At 44.4% G+C, this 7,085-nt stretch overlaps 1 pseudogene; it reads left to right on the top strand.

The window, feature by feature from the left end:
• Positions 1 to 1,586: 1,586 nt before the first annotated feature.
• Positions 1,587 to 2,168, top strand: LOC132027289 (large ribosomal subunit protein uL6-like; annotated as a pseudogene).
• Positions 2,169 to 7,085: the final 4,917 nt, after the last annotated feature.

Consider the following 7,085-nt stretch of genomic DNA (forward strand, 5'->3'; position numbering starts at 1 on the left):
TTATTATAGTAATTGGGTCATGAAGATATGCAAACTGGAGACAGGAAAGTCAGTGATATAATTGGGTCCAAGACCTGGGAACCAGGGGGCTGATGGTGTAAGTCCCAGTCTGAACCTGAGAGCCTGAGAACCGGGGATGCCAAGAGAAGATGGGTGTCTCAGCTCAGGCAGAGGTAGAGCAAATTCACTCTTGTCCATCTTTTTGTTCTATTTGGGCATTTGACAGACTCCGTGGTGTCCACTCGCACTGGAAATGGTCATCAGTTTTACTTAGTTCACCAATTCAAATACAAATCTTTTCTGAAATCACCCTCACAGACACACTCCAAAAAAATGTTTCATCAGCTATCTGGCCATCTCTTAGCTCTGTCAAGGTGACACAGAAAATTAACTATCATAGTGGAATAATATGCAGCCTTAAAAGGGAAGGAAATCCTGCCACATGATATGACGTGAACTTTGAGGACATCATGCTAAGTGAAATAAGCCAGTCACAAAAGTTAAAATAATGGGGGCCTGGATGTCTCAGTCGTTAAGTGTCTGCCTTCGGCTCAGGTCTTGATCCCAGGGTCCTGGGTTCAAGCCCCACATCGGGCTCCCTGCTGGGTGGGAAGCCTGCTTCTCCCTCTCTCCTCCCCCCTGCTTGCATTCCCTCTCTCGTTGTGTCTCTCTCTGTCAAATAAATAAAATCTTTTTTAAAAAGTTAAAATAATGTATGATTCCACTTATATGAGATACAGAAAGCGGTCAAATTCATATATAGAGAAAGTAAAATGGTAGTTATTGGGGTTAGGGGCACTGGGCAAAGGGGAGTTGTTGTTCAGTGGATATAATTTCACTTCTGCAAGATGAAAAAGTTGTGGAGACCTGTCTCACAACAGTGTTAATATACTTAACCCTACTGAACTGTACACTTAGAAATGGCAAGAAGGGGCACCTGGGTGGCTCAGTGGGCCTCTGCCTTTGGCTCGCGTCATGGTCTCTGGGTTCTGGGATCAAGCCCCGCATGGGGCTCTCTGCTCGGTGGAGAGCCAGCTTCCCTCCCACTTCCCCCGCCCGCCTCTCTGTCTGCTTGTGATCTCTCTGTCAAACAGATAGATTAAAATCTTTAAAAAAATAAAAAACATAAAAATGGCAAGAAGATAAATTTTATGATACATGTTTTCTTTTTTTTTTAAGATTTATTTATTTCTTTGACAGAGAGAGGGACAGTGAAAGAAGGAACACAAGCAGGGAGAATGGGGAGGCAGAAGCAGGTTTCCCAACAAGCAGGGAGCCTGATGCTGGACTCGAACCCAGTACCCTGAGATCAAGACCTGAGCTGAAGGCAGACGCTTAACAACTGAGCCACCCAGGCATCCCTATGATACATGTTTTCTACCACAACAAAAAGTTAATATACAATAGCATTTCTGTATGATGTCAAAATAATTTAAAATATTATGAAACTGATAATAAAATTATCACCCCATGCCAAAAAAAAAAAAGTTAAGGAGAGACGAAAAATATAAAAAAGGCCCAAAGTTCTAGAGTTGAAAACTAAAAGATTTGAGCTTTTTTTTCTTTTTTTTTTTGCCCCACCTACCATGGGAATAAAGATCATTCTCTGCAATCAGACTGTCGGCATTCCAGAAAATGCTGACATCGCTGTGGAGGGTTACACCGTTACTGTGACGACCCCCAGGAGAAACCTGAGGAGGACCCCAGCCACATCGGTGTAGAACTCCGTTTCCTTGAAAGGCAGAGGAAGAGGCTCCACGTTCCCAGGTGGTGGAGCCGTTTAAAGGAGTGGACTACCATCCACACTATCTGTAGTCATGGACAGAACGTGGGCGAGAGTGTGACGCTGGGCTTCCAGTAGAAGATGAAGACTCTGTGCGTTCACTTCCCATCAATGTTGTGACTCAGACGAACGGTTCTCTTGCTGAAATCTGAAATTTCTTGGGCAAACAAATACATCTGCTGGGTTCAGCTGAGGCCAAGGGTTGCCTGTTCAGTATCACAGGCCCAGAGAGATGAGTTAATTCTTGAAGGAAATGACATTGAACTTGTACCAAATTCAGCTGCTTTGATTCAGGAAGCCACAAGAGTTAAAAATAAGGATATTGGAAAATTTTTGGAGGGCATCCGTTGCTGAAAAAGGAAAAGTCCAGCAGGCTAATGAGTAGGATCTAAACTGTTCACCTACAGAAACAGCAAGATACCAGATGATTTTTCAGACTCTCTTTGCGATATTTTAGAGAGGCACTAACAGCTGTATGTTAAAAAAGAAAAGGCAAGAAAACGACAAGATTCGAGACACTGGATTGGATGGATAGCAGATTAGACATTATAGAGAAAAAGATTGGTGAATTAAAGTCATAAAAATAGGCATCGTCCAAAATGAAACACAGAAAGAAAAAGAATCAACAAGAATAAAAGCACATCAAGGAGCCGTGGGACCCTTCAAGCCCATGAAAAAATAACTGGGGTCTCTAAAAAGGGGAGCAAGAAGAAAATAGAAAGATAGTTTAATATTAAAAATTATAAATCCACAGACCTAAGATACTTAACAAGGAAAATGAAGAAAACTGCATCCATTTCTCAAAATCAGAAAAAAATCTTAAAAGCAGCTAGCGGGGAAAAAAAAAAGACGTGTTATGTATAGAGGTACAAAGACAATCCTGAAAGATGTGTCGTTGGAAACAATGCAAATGAGACGATGTGGGGGAACTAAGGGGGAAAAGAGTCAACTTAGAATTCAGTATGTGGAAGAAATGTCCCTCAAGACAACAACCAGATGACAGGAAGACGCTTTCAGGTCTACGAAAGCTGAGAAGATCCATCATTGGTGCTCTAGAAAAATAAGGGAATGCCTCAGATGAAAGGCAGATAACAGCGGAGGGAAATCTGGATCCGCACAAAGGAATAAGAAGCACAGGAAATGCTAACTACGTAGGCAAATAGGAAAGGTTTTTTCCCTACTATTTAAATTTCTATAAACATATTGATGGTTTAAACAAAAATAACAAAGTAAGGATAGAAGGGAACTTTCTCGATCAGATAAAGGGCATCTATGACAATCTGACTGTAGTGGATTGAATTGTGTTCAGCGGAAGCCGCCTTCTCCCTCTCCTGCCTGCTGCCCCCCACCCCGCTGTGTTCTCTCTCTGTGTGTGTCAAATAAATAAATAAAATTAAATAAAACACATAAAAATTTTTATAAAGAGTGAATACAAAGCTTTCCAGGTATATCAATAATCCCAAAATTAGCCAAACAGCCTTCAGAACTGTGAGAGAATAAACCTCCATGTTTTAAGCCACCACACCTTGTGGTAGTTTCTATTGGGCAGTCCAGGAAAATAATATACCTACATCTAACACCATACTTAATGGTAAAAGAATGGATGTTTTCTCCCTAAGATAAGGAACAACACAAAGATGTCCACTCTCACCACTGCTGTGCAAAATTGTACTGGGAGTACTGGCCAGAGCAATTAGGCAAGGGGGAAAAAAGGCACTGAGATGGGAAAGGAAGAAGCAATATTATATTAGCAGATGACATGTATGTAGAAAATCACAAAGAGCCTGCTAAAAAAACTGCTGAGTAAATAGATTCAACTAGATTGCAAGACAAAAGGTCAATATATAGAAATCAATCTCATTTCTATACATTAACAGTGAACAGTTAGAAAACGAAATCTAGAAAAACAATTCCATTTATAATAGCATCAAAAAGAATAAAATACTCAGGAATAAATTTATCAAAAGTAATCTGAAACTTGTGTCCTGAAAATGATAACATATTATTGAAGGAAATTAAGTAAGATCTTATTAAATTAGAAACATTCCATGTTCGTGACTGGAAGACTTAATATTGTTAAAATGTCAGTACTCTCCAAACTGATCTCAATACATCCTTGTCAAAATTCCAACTGTCTTTTTTGCAGAAATTGACACGTTAGTTGTAAATTCATGTGAGGATACAAGGGACCCAGAATGGCAGAATGACCAAAACAAGCAACAACAAAAAAATGGATAAACTGGGGGCGCCTGGGTGGCTCAGTGGTTTGGGCTGCTGCCTTCGGCTTGGGTCATGATCTCAGGGTCCTGGGATCGAGCCCCACATCGGGCTCTCTGCTCCGCAGGAAGCCTGCTTCCTCCTCTCTCTCTCTCTCTCTCTGCCTGCCTCTCTGCCTACTTGTGATCTCTGTCTGTCAAATAAATAAATAAAATCTTTAAAAAAAAAATGGATAAACTGTACTTCACCGAGATTAAAAACATTTGTGCTACAAACAATACAAACAAGAAAGTGAAAAGACAATCCACAGGATAGGAAAAAAATATTTGCAGATCATACATCATGTACCTGATAAGGGGCTTGTATCATCAAAATTAAAAACTTTTCCTCTAAGGGGCACCTGGGTGGCTCAGTTGGTTAAGCAACTGCCTTTGGCTCAGGTCATGATCCTGGAGTCCAAGGACTGAGTCCCGCATTGGGGTCCCTGCTCCGTGGGGAATCTGCTTCTCCCTCTGACCTTCTCCCCTCTCATATCTCTCTCTCACTCTACTCTCAAATAAGTAAATAAAATCTCTCTTTTTAAAAAAAAAAAACAAAAAACCCTTTTCCTCTAAGAAAAATGCTATTCAGACAAAGAAAAGACAAACCACAGACTGGACGAAAATCTTTGCTAAGTGTATATCTGGGTGAATGACTTGTATCCAGAACATATAAAGAACCCTCAAGATACAATTATAAGCAAAGAATCTTATTTAAAAAGGACAAAAATTCGAATGGACCCCTCCCCAAAGAAGATAAAGAAGATGGCAAATAATCATATTGCTCAAAATGCTCAGCATTAGTCATTAGGGAAATGCAAATTAAACCAATAAATGAAAAACACTCTGCACCTATAGGAGTGACTAGAGTTAAGACTGACCATTTTAAGTGTTGACAAGGATGTGCAGAACTGAGACTCTCCTATACTGCTGGTGGGAAAAGCAAATTTGTATAACAATTTGCAAAATTATTTGGTAATTTCCTGAAAAATTAAATATACATCTACCATGTGGTCTGGCCATTCAATTCATAGGTATTTAAGCAAGGGAAATGAAAGCATATGTGCATAGAAAGACTTGCACATGTCTTCAGATCCCTTGTCTGACCTCTGTTTAGACTACAGGTAGCAGAGGGTGGCCTCTGATGGTTACAGAGGACCTGTCCTTCCTTTCCATCTTGCCTGTGCTGGTAACAGACTGGCCACTGGCAGGCACCCTTCTCCAAAGCTCTCTCAGCCTCCCTGAGGTTTTGCTCAGAGACGTCAGCTTTTCCAGAGAGAACTTGGTTACTGTGCTTCCATGAGTCTTTAATGCCAAGGACATTTCCTTAAGATTAAGGTCATGCCCACTTTAGTGTCTACTGTCAGGGCCTTAACTGCAGGTTCTGTTGATTTGTCTGTTTTTGCTTTGTTTTGTTTTGTTTTTTCACAAGCCTTCATTCTGCCTCCTTGTCTTCCTCGTGCTCCTGAGTTCCTTTCCCCAGCCGTGCAGGGGCCTCCGCACAGAAGAGGCTTGCTGTTTGCTGCAAGCCAATCTGAGGTGACCGTCTCTCTTCTATCATGTGGCACACTGCGGTCAGCCTGATTGTCTCCTTGGAACTGGCTGCCCACGGGCATGTCCATAACCTCTAACTCTTTGTGGCCTCAATCTCTCCATCTGTAGAGAAGACTGTTGTGTAGTTGAAAGATCAATTGTGTAAAGGCGTTAGCGCAGGAGGTACCTGATGAGCCACTGCGTTAGGTGTTGTTATCTAGAGCCCTGCCTGTGTTCTGCATCGTGGTTAGAGCTCTGCTCTCAAACATCTTTCCGGACTTTTTCCAGCCTCAAGTAACCCTCCCGAGGGTTGGAGCCTGAAGGTTGCTGTATGTTCAGGGCTGTGAACTCTTGTTTGCAGAGCAGCGCTGGTTCTCCCTTCTTGGCCTCCCCCGGAAGGGATGTCGGGCTTCAGACCCCTTGCCACAATGTTCTCTCAGGTTAGAGGAGCACATGACTCACAGCTGGGTTCATGGGCTTCCCGAACTCTGTCTGCCTGTGGCCTGATGCAGCCCAGTCCTGGGGCTTCCGTGGGAGAAGACAAGAAAGGGCTGGGAGTCCTGAAGATAATGTGGAAGAGGCCTGGGTAGGGGAGAGGACCTGGGAGCTACAACTACGCGGCTCTTGGGGCGCCCGGGGGGCTCAGTGGTTAAGCATCTGCCTTCCACTCGGGTCATCATCCCAGCATTGTGGTCAGGCTCCCTGCTCCGCGGGGACTCTGCTCCCTCTCCCTAGGCCTCTCTCCCTGCACATTCTCTCTCATGCAAATAAAAAACGAAACAAAAGAAAACTACAGCACTCTCAATTCAGGGAAAGACTACTGGATGCTCCTGTAGATCCGGTGGGAGCCCAGGGACGGACACCTGTAGTCTCCCGACACTGATGATGCTTAGCTGGAACACTGATCGGCGGTGGGAGCAGCGAGACAGACCGCGAAGGAAGGGCATTCCCAGTGCGGGAAGAGCGTTTAAGGAGACTCGAAACAGCCTGATGCATTCCAGGAACTGCGAGTAAGCCCGGTCTGTTGGTCCCTGTGGTCTACAGGACCGAGCCTGGACCCTGTCCCTCGACACTCAAAGCCCTTCCTAATCTTGCCCCCACCTCCGTCCAGCAGTCCCGCCCAGCCCTCTCCGGTCGGTGTGTTGCCGCCGCTGTAACCCGCTCCTGCTCTCCAAGCAGGCCGTTTGCATTCTGGCCTCCGGGCCTTGGATGGACAGACGGATGGACGGTTGGATGGGTTGGATGGGTGGTGGATGGACGGATGGATGTGTGGATGGGTGGGTGGACGGATGGATGGATGGTTGGATGGGTGGACGGACGGATGGGTGGACGGACGGATGTATGGACGGATGGATGTGTGGATGGGTGGGTGGACAGATGGATGGACGGTTGGATGGGTGGACGGACGGATGGATGGACGGACGGACGGGTGGATGGACGGTTGGATGGGTGGACGGACGGATGGATGGATGGATGGACGGTTGGATGGGTGGACGGACGGATGGATGGACGGA

The sequence above is a fragment of the Mustela nigripes genome, chromosome 11 (assembly GCF_022355385.1).
Source record: "Mustela nigripes isolate SB6536 chromosome 11, MUSNIG.SB6536, whole genome shotgun sequence".
Classification (NCBI taxonomy): Eukaryota; Metazoa; Chordata; class Mammalia; order Carnivora; family Mustelidae; genus Mustela; species Mustela nigripes.